Here is a 24661-nt window from a genome sequence, read left to right as displayed (position 1 = left end):
TTTTCTAAAGATATAAATATGTTTCTGCTCCAAATAGTTGCTTGGGTGTAGTCATTTCAGTGTTTGCTCCAACATGCCCTTATTATCATCTCTAAAACTCTCTCTATTGGTGCTTTTCCATTGCGGTTTGGTTTGGGTCGGGTTAGCTTACTTTTGGGGGCTTTTCCACTGGGTGCAGTACGTAGTACCTGCTAGTTTTTTTAGTACCACCTCGGTTGGGGTACTAAGCGAGCTGAGCTGATACCAAAACGTGACGCGAAAACAATGTAGATCACTGATTGGTCTGAGAGAATCGTCACTGCCAGCGTAAAAGATTAGCTTTACCTTCATGCTAGCTTGCGCTGTCTCGGACAAACATCTTGTCATCTATGCTCTGCAATAAGTTCCCAAACTCCCTTTTGGCAATGAAAAACACCCACAGGTTGAGAATCAGGAACACCATAATAGTTTTTTCCAGACTGGCAGTGTGTTGTGGCACATTCGCGACGCGCACGTCTACATATATGCTTAAATGCCACGGGTGTTTGTACAGAAACTGTCATGTGAGACAGAGGTAGTGATAAACGCAATGTGCAAACATCTATTTGTGGTGGTCAATTTTAATTTTGTGGCGGACTGAGAAATAAATAAATGTATGGGAATGTACAACGACACTCTTACTTGTATGATGTCACAGCAGTAGGCAGCACAAATATAACGACACGCCTATAATCCCTCCCACTCTGAAGTGTTACTAAACTCGATGGAAAAGCTAATCAAGCCAAAGTGAGGTGAGGTGAGCTGACCCGACCTGACCCAAACCAAACCGTGGGGTACTATGCAATGGAAAAGTGCCATAAGACTCAAAATATATGTAAGCAATAAGGTCTGAGAGGCTGTGCTTTATCGTTGAGTAATTCATAACTGAAGTGTGTTGTTAGGCATGACATAAAGCAGAGTACTTGCTTTAATATGATATTAAAGCAAAAAATATCTATCAACCCAACTTTCATGAAGAAAAATCACTAAAAGCCTTCTTTCCGCTGAAAAAATAGTCCCTCACTGGCAGCAACAGAATGTTTCACATTTGTTAACGTTGCTAAGGGTGCTGTACAGTGATAAACTTGGGTGCAGCGGTCATAGCTGTGTTATATCATAAATAAAAACACAGCTATTTACCAATCAGAAACAAAATCCGGAAGTAAGGGGGTGTCTACCATAGAGATTATATACGTAGACGCCTCATAGACTGATGCTGCCTATAGATGGTTTCAGCAGTAACAATATAAACAAGCAGCTTTCATGGTCAACACGTAACTTCCGGTAAACTCCGCTAAGAATAAATAACAACAAAGTCCTTTGAAAGTAGTTCATTTATATAACAAGCAAAATAAACAACACGTAGATTACATAGGAACCCAAAACATTTGTTATTTTCAATGAGGTATTTGTTTAAGAGTTCAGTTTTAGCAACCAGTCAGACCATTAAACAAACAGAAACCGGAAGTAAAGTTGGACCCGACGCGTGCCCAACCAATATGGCGGTGACGCTGGATTACATTCCAGCACATCATGACGCGTCTACATATATAATGTCTATGGTGTGTACCCCAAGGCGTTTGGGCCAGGAGCCGGTAGGTGAACTCTGGGTGAAACAATCAGCTCGTTAATGTCACTTCTCACTTGGCCGTCCAATCACAGTAGAGGATTGGCGGGACAAATATTACAACAACCAACCTGCGCATCGTTTAACGACTGATAAACAAAGCAGATGTATCATAGCAACCAAATCGCTTAGCTGAAGAAACATCAGCAATCGGCCACAGTTGGTGTCCGAATCAGAAACAAGAACTAAATCTAAGCGTTTGCGAGTATGGCTGAACATTTGAATCTTTATTTATGTACATTTTTCTAGCTATTAGCCCTCTATGGATATTAAATGCCATTCATGCCGTAAATGTTACATTAGGTGACAAGTTGTTTACATCATTGGCAAGTTAAAGTACTGACTGGGTGATTACATAAGCAATGATGTATTTCAGCACTGCGCTGTATGTTTCACCTTAGCCTTTCACCTTTTGATGTTCATTAAAGTTTTATACTTGCTGCAATTTGCAGTAAAGTGGATGGGTGATTTGTCACACTACATTAAAGAGCATAGCAGCAAGTATTATACTATTATACAATCTGTTCTTAAATAAACCAAAAAAACAATCAATTTCTATTTAAACTGCCCATCCGTCTTTTTGGGTGTGCAAGGGGTGGTCTTAATAATGCAAATCTAATCAATCCACCCCATGATTTTTGTGACATTATATTTCAGATAGACAGAGAAGATAAAAGCCACCGTTGTAGCTATTCTGCACATCAAAAAGAGAAACAGGGTGTCCGTCCTGTGAACGCATCCCATCGAGCACTTGATGCCTAGCCAGGTTTGTGATTTCAAATGGACATGATCTAGTTTGTTTTGCATTCGCTGTCACTGTTGTTATTGTTCCTGGTTCAAGACCAGCAGGTTTAATGGTCTTCTGTGAAGTCTATTATTTTCCAGTCCCAGACCGCCTTGTTTTCAGTGAAATTACGCACCATCACCGTTGGCGTTGGTTGAAAAAGGTAGCAGTCAACCTTTGCCGTTGTTGTCAGACCTCCACCCCATAGGGACTCTGTTTATGGTCCATCTTTGAGTTGCCTGCCGCAGAAGATTAAGTGTTTGTTCTGTAAATCAGGTCAATATAACAGCCGGTGATTAAAGACATAGCCACTGCTCCTCTGAGCCCCATAAATAGCCACAGATCGGGCTGCAGAACCTCGCACACACTCACAAGCGCATTTCACGCTACGGTACGCGCAAACACGCGAGTCGGCTAATCCCCGAGCTGAAGGCCCGTCTTAGTCACGCACACGCGCAAGATCTGTTTCGAAGAGGGTGACAGGTTCTGATCATCAACTAACGCGATCCTCCCCGGAGAAAGCCTGTCCACTGATAAGCGCTAATCCCGGCTGGCGTAGAAGCGTGACCGAGATCAATTAAACCCACGGCAGATAGCAATCGGAGCTGCAGGCCAGCCATCAAATGAAGGGAGGAGCCAGAAGGAGAAAGAATTAGTCTCTCACTATATCTTTCTCCTGCTATCTTTTATCTCCCTTTTTATTTCTCACTCTCGCCCCGACAGCAAGCAGAGACTCAGGGATCGATTTTCCCTACCGTCTTACAAGTCGACAAAGAACAACAACAACGGGCAATCGTCACCACAGCAAAACACAGGCGCTATATCTTCGACCATCACGAGAACCGTTATCTTTCTGAATGATGCCGCTCTTCAGATGCATCAACAGACCGCATCTCCAGATGTTCATGGACTACGGGGCTCCATCTGTAATGATTTTATCTGTTGTTGATGGTGCCAGCTTACACTTACAAAAACAATTCACCACATGCAGCGTGCCACGCATATCCTTTAATGTATTATCTCGCCCTCAGATAGAAAAGAATTTGATATCAATTTGGTTCTTGGAGTCTCATGTAAACAGACGGCGAGAGAATCAAATCTGGCAATGCACCTGATCCCCACTGAAGCAGTGAGTGATGGGTAATTTCTGGAAAAGCATACCACTACAATAAAGATACGTTTGCAGTATATATCAAATTTGGTTGGTACTGCATAAATGTTTTTAAATACGTTCCTGAGCATGCAGCGTGAGAGTCGGCATCCCACAATGCAATGCAGCCAGCTTGACTGTCCATTAGTTTTCCATTGAGCTGCCAAAACTGAGGATGCTGTACATAAAATTGAATTAAAGTTGCAAAATAACCATTTTGTTTTAGTGATCGTAACAGAAGACCACTAAATATACAACAAAGCGACCGTTTAAATGTTTTGCTTTGCACACTATTTATACAGTTTTAAAGGAAAATGGTGGCGTACAGTGAGAGAGAGACATTTATTTTTGTAAGTTTATTGTGTTGTTTCTTTGTTGTTATGCCTGTCTGTAAAGCGCTTTGAGAAAGCTACTTTAAAAGGCGCTATACAAAATAAATGTATTATTATTATTATAAAATACAATTCTAGTTATGTTTCTAGAGCATGAGCAGGTGTATGTTGTTTACTATGTGTAAGTGTAGTTTACAGACATCCCATCTCTCCAGGACATCTAATGAAGAGATTAATGTTGTCTGCGACAAGACGAAGCAAAAAAGTAACAGCAAGCGTATCGTGATTCGTCTGTTTTTCTGATAACTAGACCAATCAGTTTTTGCTGTGGGCAGGCTTGTGCTGCATGCACACTAAACGTGAAGCATTGCGTTTCTGGTTCTAGATTACTTGCAGGATTTATCTTTGTGTCAAGCTAATTTTTTGCTTGAGTTGAATATTATCGCCGCTCGTGAGTTTGCATCTATTGGCATCTTTGCCAGGGCCGCCGTCAGCCGAGCGCTGATGAGGGGGCATAAAAAAACAGAGAGGGGCCAATCACATCAATGCATATATTTCTCCCAGAAAATACATATAGCTTTGGTATGTTCCCTAAGTTTTAACACATTATAAACAAACATCTCGGTAATACTACAACCACAAAAACCGCATCTATAATGAGCAACGTACAGAGCTCTGAACAATCTTACTATATACACCAACAACAAAAAAACGCATACCTGCATATTAGCGCAGCACTGCTCATTGGGAGCTCAGACCTAAAAGTATTGGCTGTTGCTGTAGTTTCTATCTTTTCAATCTATTTTCGAATGTCCATGGTGAAATTAGTTAATGCAATATACAACCTTGAAATTATGTAATGTTCGTAACTTTCGTGTTTGCTTTCCATAGAAATTTTACGTAATGTTATTAGGGTAATGTTATACGCTTAGTCAAGTGACCAAACAAAATTCGACCTTGCCTCACAGACGGTCCTTAAATAAAATATTGCTATTTTAGTTTATTATTCACTATAGGAAGACAATACACTATTCAAATGTATTTTTTAAATAGCACATTTTATCATAAAAATCCCATTCAAAATTAAAGGACAAGTTTGGTATTTTAACTGTAAAGCCCTGTTTTCAGGTAATTTATGATGAAATAGAACAGTTTTGACTGAAATTTGGACACATGATGCTGCCCCGAAAATTTTTGGGTGTTTGTTGTTTCACCTCCCACCTATATATTGTGTGTATAGGTGCACAGGAACAATCCTTCCTAAAATGCATTAAACTTTCGTTTACAAAGACGTGAAACTCACTGAGTGGTCAGGGGTGTTCACTGATATGCTCACACCAAAATCGCTTCAAAAGATGCTTTCCAACAGGTATTTTAGCATTCGTTGTAAACTTGTGGGCCTATTTTCCAAACGCCTCACCCGTACATTCTTCCATTGAGAGCTTGAATAATAGACACTCCAGCCCAGTTGGTGGCGATAATCCACCTTTACCAATTGCAAGAATACAAACAAAGTTCCCGGCGTGGAGTAATACCGTACCTCACAGCACATCTAATACAAGTCAATGGAGTTGGACAAAACTACGATAAAACCTGTTGGAATGCGTCTTTTGCAGCGTCTTTTGTGTGAGCACATCAGTGAACACCCCTGACCACTCGGTGAGTTTCACGTCTTTATAAACAAAAGTTTAATGCATTTTAGGAAGGATTGTTCCTGTGCACCTATACACCCATTACAGAGGTGGGAGGTGATACAAGAAACACCCGAAAATTCTCGGGCGAGCATCATATGTCCAAATTTCAGTCAAAACCGTTCTATTTCATCGTAAATAATCTGAAAACAGGGCATTAAGTGTAAAATACCGAACTTGTCCTTTAATGGTGATCTGAGGGGGCAAGCTAGTGTGACGCCCCCTCATGCAACCCCTCGGTGGCGCAAGCCCTTGTCTTTGCATCGACTTTGTATGCAATCCACTCGTGCAAATCAGTAAATTCGCGTTTGGTATGTACGTCCCATTACAATCGACTTCTTTTCCTTCTCTTTCTTCAGTTCAGTCAAAGATATTTAATATTAACAAGATGCATCACTGATATTGATATGAATGGGGGATCACAGCAGTCAGAATGGCCGCCGTAGTCCCGCTTCCCAGTAAAAAGAGCCAATCACCAACAGTTAAAGAATGGACTGAGAGGGGGACCTTGCACAAGTTCAGAATTGACAAGTCTTGGTCTTGTTCCTGGAGGTGATGATATGGCGGTGTAGTGACATGACTTCCTCAAAAGGACTTTGGTTTAGTACACCACTGTAGTTTATTTACATTACATTATAAGTACATTGAAGTGTACCCCTGCTTAGAAATGGGTATTTTAATAGCATAGCTGACTAGCAGTTAACTCTTTCCCCGCCATTGACGAATGAACTCGTCAATTAAGAGAAAAAGCTTCCCTGCCAATGATAAGTATTTCCGGCGTTCCGCAATACCTCTATTATCCACTTATTATCCACAACTTATAAAACCCGGAAGTATTGTCCGTGTATGTTTTGAAGATTGCTCTGCATCTGATCTCTATCAAAAGTCCTTCACAAAAATTGAATTATCTCAGCTTAAAATTTTGTGTTTTTGTGTTTATATATTTAAAGAAGAACATTTTCTGGAAGGCATTAAACTTTTGTGAAAATCATGAAAAATGCTTGCGCTGACTGGCAACTTAAAAAAAAAAAAATTGGCAGGGAAAGCGTTAAAAACATTGCTCTATATAATATTACATAATATAATAATGTGTAAATGATATTAATATATTCAATATTATAATTGTGTTTTTTTGTTGGGGTCGGTGAGCTACCTTCCTGAAATGAGTTTTTGCAAAATGGGATTTCTGATTTTAAGAAGTGTGTTGCCTTTATTATCCCAGAGCACATAATCTGTTTCAAACCAGCTGTGACAGTTCTTTCAGTTGCCTATTTTCACACTTCTTGGATTTTCATAAGTGTTTCAATTTTTTTTATAGGTCAATAAAAGTGAATTAACTTTAAAATTCTTTAGGTATGTTTTGTTTCAAAAGTTTTTTTCTCACTACTTCCTTCTGCTTGAATTCACTTTCTCTTCCCCAGAGACGAGCATCCGCTTCAGAATCTCCGAGCTGTAAGAAAAACAAAGAATACAGGAGGCTGGCCACAGAAAAAACTCCATATGTGGACATGTGTGTCCATGTGAGCGTATGAAGGCATTCGGTGAGTGTGACACACTATGGTCCACCCGTCTTATAGCACAAGTCATCATCGGCTTTGTCTGTCTTCGCCTCAGATCAACACAGGAAATGAACCATCTGCTGTTTCTTCTGACCACATAACGCACACATACACACCCTTCCCCAGTAGCCTATCCTTCCCCATCTTTCCAAATCTCCAATCTTGTGTTTCCTTGCTCCTGTCGAGACGGCTTCAATTATAGCCTTTCCTCCAGCTTATGTTTTGGGTGGATTACATGTGCTGTCTGTGAGTAGGATGTATGTAGGATATGATGGGCTTTTTCATCAAACACCCTGCTTAAAGACAATGCCGCTTTTGGTCCCCACCAACAAAATTCCTTCCACTAAAGATCATTATTGGGGAATTTCAGTGTCGCAGGCATAAAAGCGGGAAATGTGGAAAAGATGCGAAATGGTCCTTTATTTAGATGAATTTATTGGTTTGGATTGGTTTATTATAGCTTAGGAAGTCTCGTTAAGTTCGTTCGCCAACTGGCTTCACTTGGCAGTGACCTATTTTGATAAAAGCTGGTGGTGGTTCAGCCAGGGTCTGGGAATTCGGGGCAGTTTTGTTGGCAAGTGTCGTGCTAGTGCATGTTGTGACTGTGCCAGCTCCAGGCTCCCCAGTCTAAACACGGCAGTCGGAAGAACGCAGATCGTGAATGTAGATTCCTTGTTGCTCGTATATCCTAATGTTTACTTCCGAACTGGAACATGGCCACAAGAGTCAATTTACAATTTGCTACCTCAGATAGTTGGATCAAAAATAGCACTTTATCAAGGGAGCTACTACAAGAAAGACTGTCTTTATGATGCAGTTGGAAGAAGCTTGAAAACACAAAGTTTTTGCATCCAAGCACTATAATCGTAAGCGAATTTGTGGCATATTTGGTGGTGCCCACTTTAGAAAATGTACCAAGCTGCCAAAAAGCTAATTAGATTTTGCATGAGGGGGTTTCTGCCAAATACATCGTTTGTGACTTTCTTTAGAATCAAATAGCATACATTAAAAAATAACTTTGCCAATTTTTTTACACCCTTACGAACTAAAATACCATTTTTCCACTCCATCTTGATACCTTTGTAACATTTTAAAGTCGCCATGAAACGGAAGTAGCGATTGCCTTATTTTCCCCGTGGTGACGTATATCCGAATGAAACAGGGGTTAGTTGTAACACGGACTGTTTAAATTGTTGCACAAGGTTGAGCGTTTTGTATTTCCGCTATTTTTTTATGCTGCCAAAAGACGATCTCCCGCAAATTATTGGAAATGTATAATGTTTTTCAGAGAGTTATTGATGAAAGATTGTTTTGGTGGCATGCAAGTAAATTTTTTCATCGTATGTTTTTTTTCGGTTTCTAAGTTGGGTGTGTAAGATACCAAATCCAATGCTATGTCATAATAATCAGTGTCTTGTTGACTAAAACATAGCATTATTTTGAAATATGTCTGCAGCTCTTAGCAGGTTTTTGGTGGGCTTGAAAATATTTTGACCCAGCGGGATTAATTGTAACGCTGTGTTACAACTAACCCCTCAGCACTTACGATATGAAAACAGCTAACATTAGCGTAATTCTTTCCGTTATTTAAATAGGCTACACACGAATGATTGCTGGCTGCAAAAAAAAGAAATGTGCCTGTCTTATCAAAAATCGTGTGTCAAATTTATTTTTGTTCATATCTTTAATATTGATTGAATAAGATCACGTCAACGATTGAAATCAAAATGAAATGAATGGCTTAAATCAGACTTTGATGCTTATTATTTCAGAATTTGATTTTGAAACTGTAGTATGATTATTACAGACTGGGTCACATATAAAACATTCGTTTGTCATAATTGTGCTGCTTTTTCTCACATATTTAGACATTTGTATCCATTTATAATTGAACTATTGTTAGAAAAGGGCTGGATGAATGAATACAGTGTAGATCAATGTATATTATAGACAGATATATAAACAATATCCACTTCAAGTATATAGACAAAATAGTATTGAAATATTTGCCTGCAAATTTAACTAACCCCCTGCCTGCCTGTTACAATTAACCCCACCTATGGGGTAAGTTGTAACATTTGCATTTCTGTCACGTTTGGTTTAATTGTTCAAGAATGGTAAGTACTAGAAACAAACTTCAAATGTTCATTTGTAGCAGAGATGTGTGTGACGCTTGTGTAAAAATATAATTAATCAAACTCAAATATTTTTTGAATGATTGAGCCAAAACCAAAAAGCTTTAGGTTGTGCCCCGCTCTCCCCTACTCAATCTGAATAGCTTTATTTTTAAATTAACCCCTACCAGGTTCACCCAACCGTTATATAAACATCGCATTTTTGTTTCTCCATCATGATGAACGTATATAATGCGTTTTTGTTGTTTTAGTTGTGTAATTACTTGGTGGTCCTAAAAACAAATCCCTAATAATGCATCGTCCCCCTCCTCCAGACCTTGTAGAAGCGCCTTGTTTTGGTTTGACTTCTTAGTCCAATCCTTCTGTTATCTGCTGTTGATCCAGCTGTCACATGTCAGTCAATAACCTACAGCCTGATTTTCCATTACACGAGACCTCTGGCATTCAGAAGTCAACAAAGAGAACGAAAGAGAAAAAAGCGGGCGGTTGACATGACTGCATATGAAAATATCACTTTATATCTCCACTTAACCTTCAGTAGATTCAAAAGATTTATTCTTTCTTTTATTTTGACTTTGGTACCAATCCTAATGAATAATAACAGAATATTTTTGTCGAAGCTGTGATGCAAAGGCTAAAGCTTGAAGTATAGTCTGTTTTTTTGTAAGTATAGGTGAATGTACACGTGGATGAATGCACAGCCTTGCAAAGTTAATTTTATTTGACTCGTATATGTACACAGACGTTCAACGCAAAGCATCTCCTGGGCTACATACTACATTCTCATGTAGGTGCACGTGCGGATTTCAAAAATTCGGCGTTCCGACGCTTCTGATGATGAAAATTGCATCATGCACACTCTCCGCTGACCCTCACCTACGCATAAAAAATGGACCATACTTCAGCCTTAAATGTGCCTCTGGGAAACTTAAGCTTTGCATTTACATTTGGACCTTTTATACAAAGTGACTAAAAGTGCATTCATGCTATACATTATGTGTGTTCACTGGGATTCAAACCCATGACCTATGATCCGTCAGTTGCACTACAGAAATATGTATTTTTTGCTGCAGATCTGGCCTGTAAAGCGTCACTATCGTATTCCTCCCTCTTCTCCGGTCTGTTTTTGAGCAGCATCCACATTGATCACAGATCAGTGAAACAATTAAAATAATTGCTGGCATGAGATTGAAGAGAATTACTCAATACTGTGACCGCCAGTTCCACATGAGAGGATTTACAGTTTAACTGCTTCTCTACAGTTGCTTGGACAGAGTAAATGGTATAGAAACGCAGCACATTAAGACTGTCATATACTCTTTTACCAAATCTCCCATAATGCCTAAAAAGCAAAGCTCATCTTCTAATCTATTTGATACAGAACTGCTGGTTCTCTATGGGTTTGGACTTCAAGCCTTATCCCATTGGATCAAAGTGCCGTGAGGCTCTTAAAGCCAAAGTAATACTGCTCTCACATGCGTGCGTTTGCTAATCTCAGTACTAATTGCAGTGTTGTATTTTAGCAATGTCAAGCTGTTGTATCAGCTTATGTATAACATCACTGGTGCATACTGGACCTTCATCGATATCTGTAGTCGACTGGATCAGTGGTTCTCAAACTTTTTTGGCGTGTGCCTCCCCCCGCCCCCTTGAGTCATTGCATCCTTTCGTGGCCCACCAAAGAAAATTAATGACATAAAACATTAAAATTTGAATTAAACAAAACATTAAATTATACAATGTAGTGCTGTTGGTAAGTAGCCTTATTTTTCTAAGGTTTGAATACCCAGAATATATTGTAATATAATGTATTTTATAAAATGTCAGTAAACTGGTGCCCACCCTTAGGGGGTCATGGCCCCCAGTTTGAGAATCAGTGGACTAGATGGTCAATCTTGATCATGCATCAATTGTAAGTTCTGCATGTGCTGCTTGTGAGGTTAGAGAAGGGGTGCGTCAGGCACGCTTCTGGTATGTACAGACACAGAAAACGCGACGCAGCCACCACGCAACTGACATGCAACAGATATGCCACGCAGCCGGTGTTGCACATGCGACTAGTATACAGGAAAGTTACTTTTAAAAATAATGCATTACAATATTAAGTTACTCCTAAAAAAAGTAACTAATTGCGTTACTTGGTTACTTTGCATGGAAAGTAATGCTTACGTTACCTTTGCGTTACCTTTTCTTACTTGGCTGAGGCCGTGCAGATGTTTTTTATGATCACAAAAATGTGAAGCTCTGGCCTGCCATCTCCGTTTCTGACTCAAACTGTTCCCGCTCAGGCGCACAGAGTGCGTAATTCTATGTTAATATGTTCAGTTAAATTCAGTACATTATTTTTTTTAAACTGAAAAGTAACTTGTATTACTTTTTTTAAAAAAGTAACTCATATTAATGCGTTACTTTACTCGTTACTTCAGAAAAGTAATATTATTACGTAATGCGCGTTACTTGTAATGCGTCAACCCTAACACTGCATGCGACTACAGGAGGATGTAGTATGCAGCCCAGGAGATGCACTGCGTTTTGTCGCAATGCGCATATGTTGAATATCTGCATAAACTCTGCTTACAAGATTGTGCATTTGTCTGTAAGCATACGTTCGTGACTTTAGACCAGGTTTTTTTTGGTCAATGGCGTAGTCTATTTTAGTTGCCACAAAATAGCAACGCGCCAAGAGTGCGCCTGAACACATCTCATTTTCAGATCAGAATGCCCATGGGCGCAAAATTGGTCGCAAATGCATTTGCTATTTAAGCAAAGTGGCGCTGAACGTGAAAAGTTTAATTGCGACGGGTTGAAACTAGCAAAAGACACTTGCGTCGCACAATGCATGACTATACTCCGGGCTTTAGAATGATACATACCAATAAATACCATTTAGTTTAGTTTTTTACTCCTTCATTCAAATTATTATGTTGTGATACAAACTGATATTCTGTTGTCATTGTAACCCAATTCAGAAAAAACTCACAATATGAGTTCTGGTGCGTTTTTTTTAACCATTTTTTAATGCCAGGATATAATCTGCCCTGATCATCAGCTGTTTTTAAACAGCCGGAAGAAGTCAGATTGTGGGAAACATAGCTTTAATCTGCCGATACAGATTGTATGACGATATATCAGTGCATCTTTAGTTGCTACGAAATGCCAAATTAAGTGTACGTAAATGTTATAATGGTAAACGTTTTATCTCGATGAGTGCTTCGTCCAACCAAATTCCTAAATTCCATATTATTCCGACCCTGTTGTGGAGCTTCTTGGTAGTTAAAGCCACCTACTGTTCCTAAACCCCTTCGGGAAAAGTTTAAGTTCGGGGAGAGACTCTGGCACAAAGAAAGAATGGGGTCTTCTTTGTTTCAGGGACCACTCTACACATTCTTGTCAACCATATGTTTGCACAAGGGGGCTTTGGATTTTCTCTAAGTCCCTCTCTGAGAATGCATAAAGCCCATGCTGAGCCAACATAATGTCCTCTTCAAAATCACAGACCTGCAACCCTTCTGAGAAGTAATAAAGAGAGAGGGAGAGAAGGGTAAGGGAGTAAAAATCAAGTGAAAAAAAACAGTATCACACCAGCTTGTCGCTGGTTTCCACTACCGCTAAATGTGTGGAGAAGTGCTGTATAATTCAGTTTTAATGCTTTATATTGGATCCAGACTGGACAGATTGACTAAGCCTCACCCAGGGAATAAAACCCGTCACTTTATTTTTCCTCTATTTCCATCTTCCTTTTTCTCCCTCAGTGGAGATTTTCAAAAAACATACCATGTCTTCTACTGTATCTTTGTCGCTAGCTGAGCCGCATCGCATCTTAATTAGCGGTTTTATAGCTTTTTCCAACTTTCAGTTCTTATTGCTTCACGCTTATTTTATTTAAAAGCCATAATGAAAGCCAATTTCCCCACTCTGGCTTTGAGAGAGAGAGAGAAAAAAAATGTTTATAAGAACATCATCAACAACAGCTCTCGTGTTATGAAGGTAGTCATGGGTGCTCCTGTGCTGCCAAAATACAATATTGTCTCTTTCACGGTTTGCAGAGCCGCAATGGGTTCATAAGCATTAAAGATTTTAAATATTTTGAATCTAAATACTAAGAATAATAATTGAGAGGGAGAGGGAATTTTGAGAACAAATAAATGTATTACTATTAAATATTCATAAAATATTTGCAACACACATGTTCACTTCACGAGTTCGCATCAACATGTAATCGATAGGGAATGTGAGAAAGCATGAAAGCATTTGGCGTGCTGTCGGAAGGGAGGGCTCTGAGATCTGAATTTTAGTCTGAACCCAGAGTACTTCCCCTTCTTTAACCCTTGTATTGTGTTTGATTTTTGTGACCATTTTGATGGAGCAATCAAACTGACCCGCAACGGATTCAATGCAATTCCCTAAATATCATATTATGAAAAACAAGAAGTAATTAGGTATGAACAGGACCATTTTAGTATCAATATTTGTCACACATTATAACACTTAAAGGGACATTCCACTTTTTTGAAAATATACTAATTTTCCAGCTCCGCTAGAGTTAAACATTTGATTCTTACCATTTTAGAATACATTCAGCTGATCTCCGGGTCTGACGCTACCACTTTTAGCATAGCTTAGCATAATCCATTGAATCTGATTAGACCATTAGCATCGCGTTAAAAAATAACCAAAGAGTTGATAATGTTGAGAATATTTTTCCTATCTAATACTTGACCCTTCTGTAGTTACATCGTGTACTAAAACCAACGGAAAATTAAAAGTTGTGATTTTCTAGGCAGATATGGCACTATACTCTCATTCTGGCGTAATAATCAAGGACTTTGCTGCTGTAACATGGCTGCAGCAGGCGTAGTGATATTACGCACTGCCCAAAAATAGTTTCCTTGGTTACTTTCAATAGCAGGTGACTATTTTGGGGCACTGTGTAATACCATTTTCTGTCTTTGAGGAAGTAAAGGGTAGTAAAACACCAACATATAAGCAATAAATGTATTCAATTTGTGTCTATACAGTTTCCTTCAAACAAAAATATGGGTCAAATTGATCCACGAACATAAAAATTTTAAAAAATCATTATTTGCGTTAAACACTTCATTGTATCCTAACCTTGAATGCATGTTCATTGGCCCTAAATGAGAAATAGTGACAAAATGTCTGGAAGATAAAGATAACTTAAGTAGTATTTCATATAGATTGTATATAGAAATGATAGCTCACTTTTACCATCTGTGTCTGTGAAAGTCTTAATCATTACTGAAAAGAGTGAGAAGCATTTTACCCCCATTTCAGGATAGTAAAACACCAATATAGCAACAAACACTGAAAACATATGTTTAATTTGGGTACAAAATTTAGTTGGGTACACTTCAAAACATATCAGAGTGTCCAAACTTTGCATGCATGTTCATGGACATAATTGAGAAAAAGTCACAAAATTTCAAGAATAAAATCACAGGTTAACTGGTTTTTCCGACAGCTTAAAATCAAAACGGATCAAAATGACCCAGAACATAATATAAGGGTTAACTGGGATAGATGAAACTAGCTAAGAGTGAGGTGATGGGGTGGAGGAGGGATGCTGCAAAAAACTGTCACACTGGGACAGAGGTGAGGGACGGCTATTTAAAGGCACCTTTTCGGGCTGATTTTTTTTTTATTGAACCATCCCAGTATAGACCTTTTGCGTGTTTGCAAACAGAGATGACGTTTTTTGTGGGCGGAGCCCAACTGGTGGCAGAAAGTGACAGCTATGCAGTAGCGATGTGAAGTGTTTTATCGTTAAACTGTGATTTTTATGGATCCGGTGTGCTGTAGAAGTCTGTTTCCTCTATATTTCTCTTTAGTGTAATGTTTCTTATAATGTTTTCACCAAGTTACATTTATTTTTTTAAATAAATAAAAATTTTAAATGGCTTGGCTACTGATATGTTTGCATGTATGTAATGTATATGTATTGTTCTTTATTGGTAAATCAATTATTTTTACAATATGAATCGCTGAAGTACTTTTAAGAGCAATACTATCATGTATTCTGTATAATATCATTTATTAAATATTTCATAATTTTCCTGTTTTCAATTTCTTCCTTATATTTTTAGCCTACGTGTTTGTTCTAAAACGATTATGTTTACATACAAATGAATTTGTATAGGCCTGTTTATATATTATTAACACTTTACATCGTGTGTGTGTGTGTGTGTGTGTGCGCTATGTTTATATATTTATAAGTAAACATCATAATTTAGAACAAGCAGGAAGAAGACAGACTAAGATATAAGGTAAAAAGAAGTAATAGAAAACGGAAAAAATACGAAAACTTTAATAAATGGTAATATTATTGATATTATGAACTCATTCAAATCTTTAATCTTTCTAAATAAATTGTAAACGTAACGTAATAAAAACGCTATTAGAGACACACAGAGGGATCAGACTTCGACAGAACACTGGATATCTTCTCTAATTATTTTCTATTGTAATTATTAAAAGATTTCCAAATGATTTCATCACTCCAGTCTGTCCGGTTGAGGGCTTATTGCAACCATAAACACCTACGTTTATCTTCAAATGGTGTCTTCGACGACGGTATACTATAAAAATGAAGGTCATCTATTTTGGCATTCCTATTCTGACACTCAACAGCACAACAAGACCTTTTCTAGAGTTATATTGTTTGTTTCACTTGTGTCTCATTCATTTCCACTGTTTTTCTGCCACCACATTGTGCGCGTGACGTAACTGTGACGTCGACTTGCAAAAGGTCTATTAATTACAACCCAACGGGTTGGATTTGTTTTGTTTTTTGACTCAACGCTTGGTTGAAAATAACCCAGCATTTTTTTTCTTGAAATTATTAATTTTGTTTTTTTACATGCATTATATGTGCATATGTACATGCATACACAATTTCTGAGAACTACATTGTATTTGGAAAAATGAAAAGAAAAACTATTACACTGCAGTCATGTGCGATACTCAAATTTATTTTTATACGGAGCTTATGAAACGCTGTGTTTTGTTTGTCAGGTTCCCTAAAAGTGTGACAGAGGACCGGATGGACCATATTACCTGTATATTACAACAGGTCAAACACACAAAATGTGCATCTTTTATTTTTAATGAGTTATGAATATTTAACATCGGGGGATGTTAAGAAACACGACTGTAGAAATCAATAAATTGGATTTTTAAATGGATCCCAGAGTAAAACAAGAGTGACTCTAAGAGAAAGAGACGAGGGAGAAAAAAGCACTGGAAAATTACCTGATGCTTAATCGCTTGAGATGCGTGCCGGGTAAAATTACCAGCAAATTTGTGATGCTCACGTGTTTGCGTTTTTATTTCCGAGTGTGTCTTGTGGATGTGAGCCAGTGCTTGAGAATATAACCATGTTCGTGTGTCTCTGTGAATGTTTGTGTGCACGGGTGTGTGTGTTGGTGTAACTTGCGCACACCGTCATGCACATAAATTAAATTTTTCCGATGTGAAACATGAAACACAAATAAATGTGGTGCTATGAGAAGATGCTTTTAGCTTGTGGCAGCTTTTCTTTTCACAATGTTATACTGCATAACTTCAAATCATGTTAACCTCTGTATGCTTGACTTTGGCTAGGCAAACTGTGATCCCTCATGGTAGCCTGTCCTGCGTGGTGATGGGTTAGCTATCGGCCGATAGAGCCATGCAGCTTTGAAAGGAATAGAGCCCAAGGCGAGCTAAACATACTCCATCATCCCTAAGCCTAGGGTTTGAGCTCTGTATCCCAAGGAATGGAATGAAGAGAAAAAATGTTCAGGTTAAGAAAGTAAGTAAAAAAAGATAAACATGGTCAGAATTTAGAGATAGCCCGGGATGACCTGTGGGTGAGGAGGTTGCCTACACTAACTGCTGGATTTCTGTTTGCAGAATCCGAACACCATATCATCTTCAGAGCAAGAGAGACGTGCATGCCTGGCAGCTGTCGATGAGAGCAGCTTATGGTCATTTCAAATTCATCTCTATATCAGAGCGTTCAGATGTGTTCGGTACACCACAGGCAGGTAAAGTGATGGACCACCGAGAAAACGTTGTGCTTATCTGACACCCTCCCACATCACCGCCACCTGCTTCTTTTTATTGGTGATCTAACCTGCAATGAGGAGATAAAGGCCAACAGGCTTTTTCTATAAAAGCACTTATCAGAGCCCAACAAGCTCTCTCAAACTTGTTTGATTGACAGGCCGGTTATTTGGGATTCTTCAGACATCCTGTTCCCCCACACGTTTTACGTAGACACACACGCATCCCGCTTTGCTTTGACAGAGTTTCGTGTTCGGTCTCACATGCGTAAATGAGAACTTGCACATACTTAAGTAATCACTGTCAGACAATTAAAAGATGCCAGAGCGATCATCCTCGCTCGAGCGTGCGCGCCCACGCGTGCATGCAAACATTCATTATGGATATATAGACAACTAAGAGGCCTTTTATTTTTGGCAGCAGATGTGAAGTGAGAAGTCAGGCAGCCAATAAGGAAATCAAACAGAGAAAATGAAAATCTGAAGAGTGACGCTTTCACCTGCCCAACTTATCAGCATGAATTTTTCATCAGTCCAGAGCTGCTATATTACCTCCGAGTCTTTAGCCAGGCACTCAATATGAGCCCTTATTTTTCTCTCCATATGTCTTAGCGTTGAGACGTTTTCATAAACCGAAGCCTCTCGAGCGCGCAGACAAAGAGCCTCATTCAGTCTGGCTTCTACATCAAGGATATTCTGCTTATTTGCAGACCACTTTAACTGGAAAGGTTACAAATGGGTGGGAAAGGTGTTATTTCTAGACTCTAGTGTTTTGTTACAAACTAAGCTTGTTATAAACTATCTAGATCCAGGGGCTGACCTGATGTCTCCAGAGGCTGAAATTGTTTATCTACTTGACATGGTCTGGTTTTTGTTTGCGGTATTGTTGTCTTTGCCACTGTAGATAGATAGATAGATAGATAGATAGATAGATAGATAGATAGATAGATAGATAGATAGATAGATAGATAGATAGATAGATAGATAGATAGATAGATAGATGCAATAATCCAAAATGCAATAAATCCATTGAATCAATATATAAATGTGCATTTGAAGAGTTTCGTTGCAAAACGAGATAACTCCGTTTTTAACATTTTTGTCAAAACATGTTTATTATTATGTTATCATGTTATTATTTTGTTTTATGGTGTTACTTAGCTGTATTTATTAGGTTATGAAGGTTTAATCAAAACAAACCAACTGCAGTTGAATTGATATTAATTGGAATGCACAACCAAAAAAACGAGATTTCTAAAAAAAAAACGGAGTTATCTCGTTTTGCATCGAAACTCTTTATTTATCTTTGCCATGTTATATTCATTTAGTTGCCTAGTGGTATACACTGATAAAAAAAATAAACATTAATGGCATTAATGAAAACCCTTACTTTGTCATATTATGAACACTGTCATTGCTGCAGTTATACTTGGGAGGTCGTTTATTGCGTTTTGGGAAAAAAGATGACAGAATAACATGGCGGATATTGGATTTTGCGTAAAATTAAAAATTAACTTTTTAATACTGACCTGATACAATACTGATTTTGGGGGTAACTCGCCGTTTATAACAAGATGAATTCCCAAGTATATCAGACAATTCTTCAGGATAATGTGAGAATGTTTGTACGTCAGCTGAAACTGTGTAGAAGGTGGGTGATGCAACAGGACAATGACCCAAAACACCAGAGCAAGTCCACAACAGAATGGCTTCAAAAAAACAAAATCCGCCTTTACGAGTGGCCTTTTTATAATACACATGAGACGTCCAAGGAATATAACAGAGCTAAAGCAGTTCTGCCAGGAACAATGGGCTAAAATTTCTCCTCAACAATGTGCAGGACTGATCCACTGCTACAAGAAGCACCTGGGGCCTCATTTATAAACGTTGCATACGCACAAAAAAAGGCGTACGCCACTCTCTACGCAATAGTTGTTATTTATAAAAAGCAAACGTGACGGGAAAATGTGCTGTCCGTCACGCAAGCTCTGACCCAGGCGTACGCACAAAAACGGGTGAAATGAGAAATGGCGACACCGACGGCAGATGGAAGAAACACGTGAAAGTAAAAATGACAACACTAACTCTCATAAATAACATGAAGACTTCACAAAGCAAGTCTTACAATTAACAGCCTACACCAGTGGTTCTCAAACTGGGGTCCGGGGCCCCCAGGGGGGCCGCGAGATGGTGCCAGGGGGGCCCCAGTTTTATGACATTTTATAAAATACATTCATTTACCATGAATTCTGTGTAATTAAACCTAAAAAAAATAAGGCTAACCAACAGCACTACTTTTTATAACTTAATATGTTTTGTTTAATTAAAATGTTACATTTTAGAACAGTTTTTGTCATAAATTTTCTTTGGGGGGGCCGCGAAGAAATGCACCGTACACAAGGGGGGCCGCACGCGGAAAAAGTTTGAGAACCACTGGCCTACACGAACACCCGTTTGATCGATCAGCAGTGAAACAAAATAAATAAATCGAAAATTATAACAAAAATTCAAATGAACACATATTTGCTAAAAGAAAAGTGAAATATGTTCTGCAATAATATTGGCATGTTGTGCAATTCATCCTCATAAAGAAATAGTTAACAGAACGAAATAATGTACAAAACTGATATTCTCGTCAATGTGTCCGTCTGGCGGAGCAGATATAGATGCAATACATAGACAGATAGATAGATAATTAAGGAGATATATAGTTAGATAGATAGATAAATAAATAGATAGATGTATTAATTGTCCACTGGGGAAAGTTGTTTTCATAGTAAACCATATCTTCATAATCTACGGAATTATGGTATTCATGCATATGCCTTTAGTGTGTTTTATTTTTGATAAAACAATGTATGGCGTATGTCTCAACCATTCAGAAGCAACAAGAAATTACATTTGCGCTGAACAATGACCCATTTCCACGTCGATTATTACCGACATCTGTAGCTTGTCAGATGCAATTAAATGAATGGAAATAAAATGCTCCATCACAATGCGTAATGCCCACACTGTGCTCTCCAAACAACGTTTTTCTCCTCTTTTCCCCCTCGCCAACGATAACTTCTACTTCACATTGAGTGAATTTACGTTTTTTTTAATTTCCTCTATGTGTTTGCCATGATTTCGCAATCAATGCATATTAACTTGTGGGTGTTTCACGGACTATTTATGGGCAACTATGGGCGTGTCATGAAGCCGCAAAAGCTGCGCTACATTTAGAATTGATTGTGATTTATTAAGGGAAAAATGCGTAGGATGTGCGTGCGCACGGTTTTATAAATCCGAATATTTCTGTGCGTACGCCGTCCTATGTTTCATCCGTACGCCACTTCTGACGCAAATCCTACGCAAAGTTTTATAAATGAGGCCCCTGGTTTCCAAAAGGGGTCACATACTTTTTCTTGCCACTGTGTATATAGATATAGATATGGATAGATATAGGTGGGTTTTGGATGGATGGATAGATAGACATACTGTACATAGATATAATAGATGAATATACAGTATAGAGATAGATAGAGATTGAGAGATTTAGATTTATTGATATAGAGATATAGATAAAGAGAAACAAAAATATAGATAGAGATAGATAAAAAGATAGAGAGAGAGAGATAGAGATATATACAGTATATATATATTGATATACAGATATAGATATAGAGATACAAAAATATAGATAGAGATAGATAAAAAGATAGAGAGAGAGAGATAGAGATATATACAGTATATATATATATATATATATAAATATACACAGACAGATAGATGGATGGATGGATGGATGGATGGATGGATGGATGGATGGACAGATGATGGATGGACGGATGGATGGATGGATGGATGGATGGATGGATGGATAGATAGACATACTGTACATAGATATAAAAGATGGATATACAGTATAGAGATAGTTATTGATAGAGATTGAGAGATTTAGATTTATTGATATACAGATATAGATAAAGAGATACAAAAATATAGATAGAGATAGATAAAAAGATAGAGAGAGAGAGATAGAGATATATACAGTATATATATAAATATACACAGACAGATAGATGGATGGATGGATGGATGGATGGATGGATGGACAGATGATGGATGGACGGATGGATGGATGGATGGATGGATGGATGGATGGATGGATGGATGGATGGATAGATAGACATACTGTACATAGATATAATAGATGGATATACAGTATAGAGATAGTTATAGATAGAGATTGAGAGATTTAGATTTATTGATATACAGATATAGATAAAGAGATACAAAAATATAGATAGAGATAGATAAAAAGATATAGAGAGAGAGATAGAGATATATACAGTATATATATAAATATACACAGACAGATAGATGGATGGATGGATGGATGGATGGATGGACAGATGATGGATGGACGGATGGATGGATGGATGGATGGATGGATGGATGGATGGATGGATGGATGGATGGATGGATGGATGGATGGATAGATAGACATACTGTACATAGATATAATAGATGGATATACAGTATAGAGATAGTTATAGATAGAGATTGAGAGATTTAGATTTATTGATATACAGATATAGATAAAGAGATACAAAAATATAGATAGAGATAGATAAAAAGATAGAGAGAGAGAGAGAGAGATATATACAGTATATATATAAATATACACAGACAGATAGATGGATGGATGGATGGATGGATGGATGGACAGATGATGGATGGACGGATGGATGGATGGATGGATGGATGGATAGATAGACATACTGTACATAGATATAATAGATGGATATACAGTATAGAGATAGATAGAGATTGAGAGATTTAGATTTATTGATATACAGATATAGATAAAGAGATACAAAAATATAGATAAAGATAGATAAAAGATAGAGAGAGATATATACAGTATATATATAAATATATAAGTATACACACAGTGTGCAGTTGGTGTAAAATTTGACACCGACATAGATACTTTTTAAGATGGGTTTTAAGAGTTTTCCAGAATCTAAACCATGATATTGAGCTTCCCACCCTGATGTCCAGTTTGCAACCATGCAAACTCGTAAGCATCCCGAATTGAATTGGTCAGTACAATTTAACAAGAAACTATTGCTATATTTCAGATTTAAAAAAAAAAGTAATTTTCTGCTCTTCCGCACTGTAAGCATTCTGAGTCCTCCTGAAGCATTGAGTATGTATTTATGAACTCAAGGTGAAGGTTTTAATGGACACGGCGAGGTGTTCAGATAAGGAAACTCATGTTTATTTTAGTCTCGTGTAGCCTTGCGTGCGTTTCACCTAGAATTCCAAAATTTCACTACTCTCTATTTCCATGCGCAAGCCAGAGACGTTAACATCTGCATCTGCACCTTATTTCATTTATAAAACATAAGCTGGAGGATTTGTACTGGAGACGTCTGTTCTTCAAGCCCTCTTCTCTTACAAGCGTCCTCAGTCATCATTTAAGGTTCAATGGATGTCAAATACTAGTTCACAGAGAGGCAGAGAAGCTTGTGCGTCACAGATCCTACCTATTATTTTTAGTAGCGTTATGCGAAATTCTGGTTTTTGGAGAACCCAAATCCGCCACGCTTGTTATTCTTATAGTGGCCGGTCCTTATGTTACCAAACCCAACCAGCTGCCAAGACTTGACTGCGCTGGGCTGATGTTCAACACAGACGGAGAAAAAACCTCACCCCTTCCAGCCTCCTGTTTATTTAGATGGGAATAGAAATTACTACAGATTGGTACACAGATACTCCCCTGACAGAGCAGGTGTTCATCACACGTGTGTGTTAATATATTTATTTCTACTTCTTTGCTAAGGTGTATTTGCGTGCAGATGCCCCAACCCTGGAAGAGAACTAGATTTCACTGGATTTGGCCACCGCTATCCGAGACCCCCGGAGACCATGTGAGTGTGCTCAAAAAACTTAATGTAGGACTCGTACAAAAAAAAGTAAAAAACCTAAAAACTAGAATGGACAAGTAGGCCTGTTCTCCCCAGGTGTGTGGTTAAGTCTCTTGATCTTGTGCGTTTGGTGTTGGCTGGGATTTATTTTAACACGGCTGATAGTCTTTCACAGCTGCTATGTCGTTTAAGTAAAGTGAAAACAAACAGCCCACTACTCCTGGGAATGAGTGTTAATCTGTTATTTTGCTACACCTGTTTGGGGTGGTAGATGAACATATGGGCCCCTTCGAAAACTGTGGTTGTAGAAATAGCGTTTCGGATGTTTGAAGGGTGCTTTGTATATATGTATATATTTTTTATTGTTATATATTTTGTGCGAGTGAGAGAAAGAGAGTGAATGAGACATTTTATGGTTCCTGTATTGCGGACCACTTACTGCCAACAAGACGGCCCCAAAAGAAGCAGCGTTTTTAATCAAGACTCTTGTGTTTTACTGTCATTGTGTTGGCAGAAGTATACACCACAATCTATGTCAGCTGAGCATTGCGGCTTACAGCATGTGTTAATTTAGCAGTCATTTCACATGTGACTAAGAGAGTCATTAAAGCGCTGGATGCCGCAGGGCAAGACGTTTATGAGCGACATCGGTTTAATGATGTTGGCCGTGTGGTCAAGTACCTGGATTGTTCATAAATAGGCTGCAGGTTGAATGTCAAGGTGTGGGTGAAGAATTTACACTTTATGCTTTGCAGGAAAGTCATTTAGTCACTGGTTGCTCACACATTGTCAGTACAATAAATAGAAATAGGAGTTGTGGTGTCTGCTCATTCCCGGCCTGGGATGGAAGTTTTATTTTTTTTGTAAACTGTGACCGTGATTGTGAAATCCACCCTTAAAGTCTCATGAGATAATTATGAGATTAAGAGCATCAAAGTTTGATTTCAAACATTGATTTAAAATAAAAACTGGTGTTTTCACAGACTAGGTCACAATTACATTTTGTAATATTTGTAATATCTAGTTATGTTTGTGGTCTGTGTTTACTGTTTAACAGGCTGTGTTGTTTAAATCCACAATATGTCAGATTTTTGTAATAAAAAAAAACTATTATTTTAAACATATTCATTTATTTTTTATTTTTATTATTTTAATTATTTTATTTTTATTTCTTTTACTTCTAAGCAGTAAAATAAATGTTCATAATGCCGTTTTATCAATACAAGAATTATGTATTAATTTTTATTGATAAACAATATTGTTTGAAAAGGATGGGAATGAAGCAAGGCAAGGCAAGGCAAGTTTATTTGTATAGCACATTTCATACACAAAGGTCATTCAAAGTGCTTTACATAGAAATGAGAAAACAAAAATCAAAGATACA

The 24661-nt window shown here is 38.0% G+C and overlaps 1 long non-coding RNA gene across 1 annotated transcript in view; it reads left to right on the top strand.

Moving 5' to 3' along the window:
- Positions 1–24230, top strand: part of LOC129438369 (uncharacterized) — a 54159-nt gene extending 29929 nt beyond the window's left edge. The window contains exons 3-7 of the long non-coding RNA XR_012367475.1: positions 2303–2411; positions 7024–7143; positions 16917–17106; positions 17208–17341; positions 23193–24230. This is a non-coding gene — a long non-coding RNA (uncharacterized lncRNA). The remainder of the gene's footprint in view (positions 1–2302; positions 2412–7023; positions 7144–16916; positions 17107–17207; positions 17342–23192) is intronic.
- Positions 24231–24661: the final 431 nt, after the last annotated feature.

Source organism: Misgurnus anguillicaudatus, chromosome 24, assembly GCF_027580225.2.
Source record: "Misgurnus anguillicaudatus chromosome 24, ASM2758022v2, whole genome shotgun sequence".
Classification (NCBI taxonomy): domain Eukaryota; kingdom Metazoa; phylum Chordata; class Actinopteri; order Cypriniformes; family Cobitidae; genus Misgurnus; species Misgurnus anguillicaudatus.
Note: the sequence above shows the minus strand (reverse complement) of the source record. Positions and strands in the feature narration are given on the sequence as shown.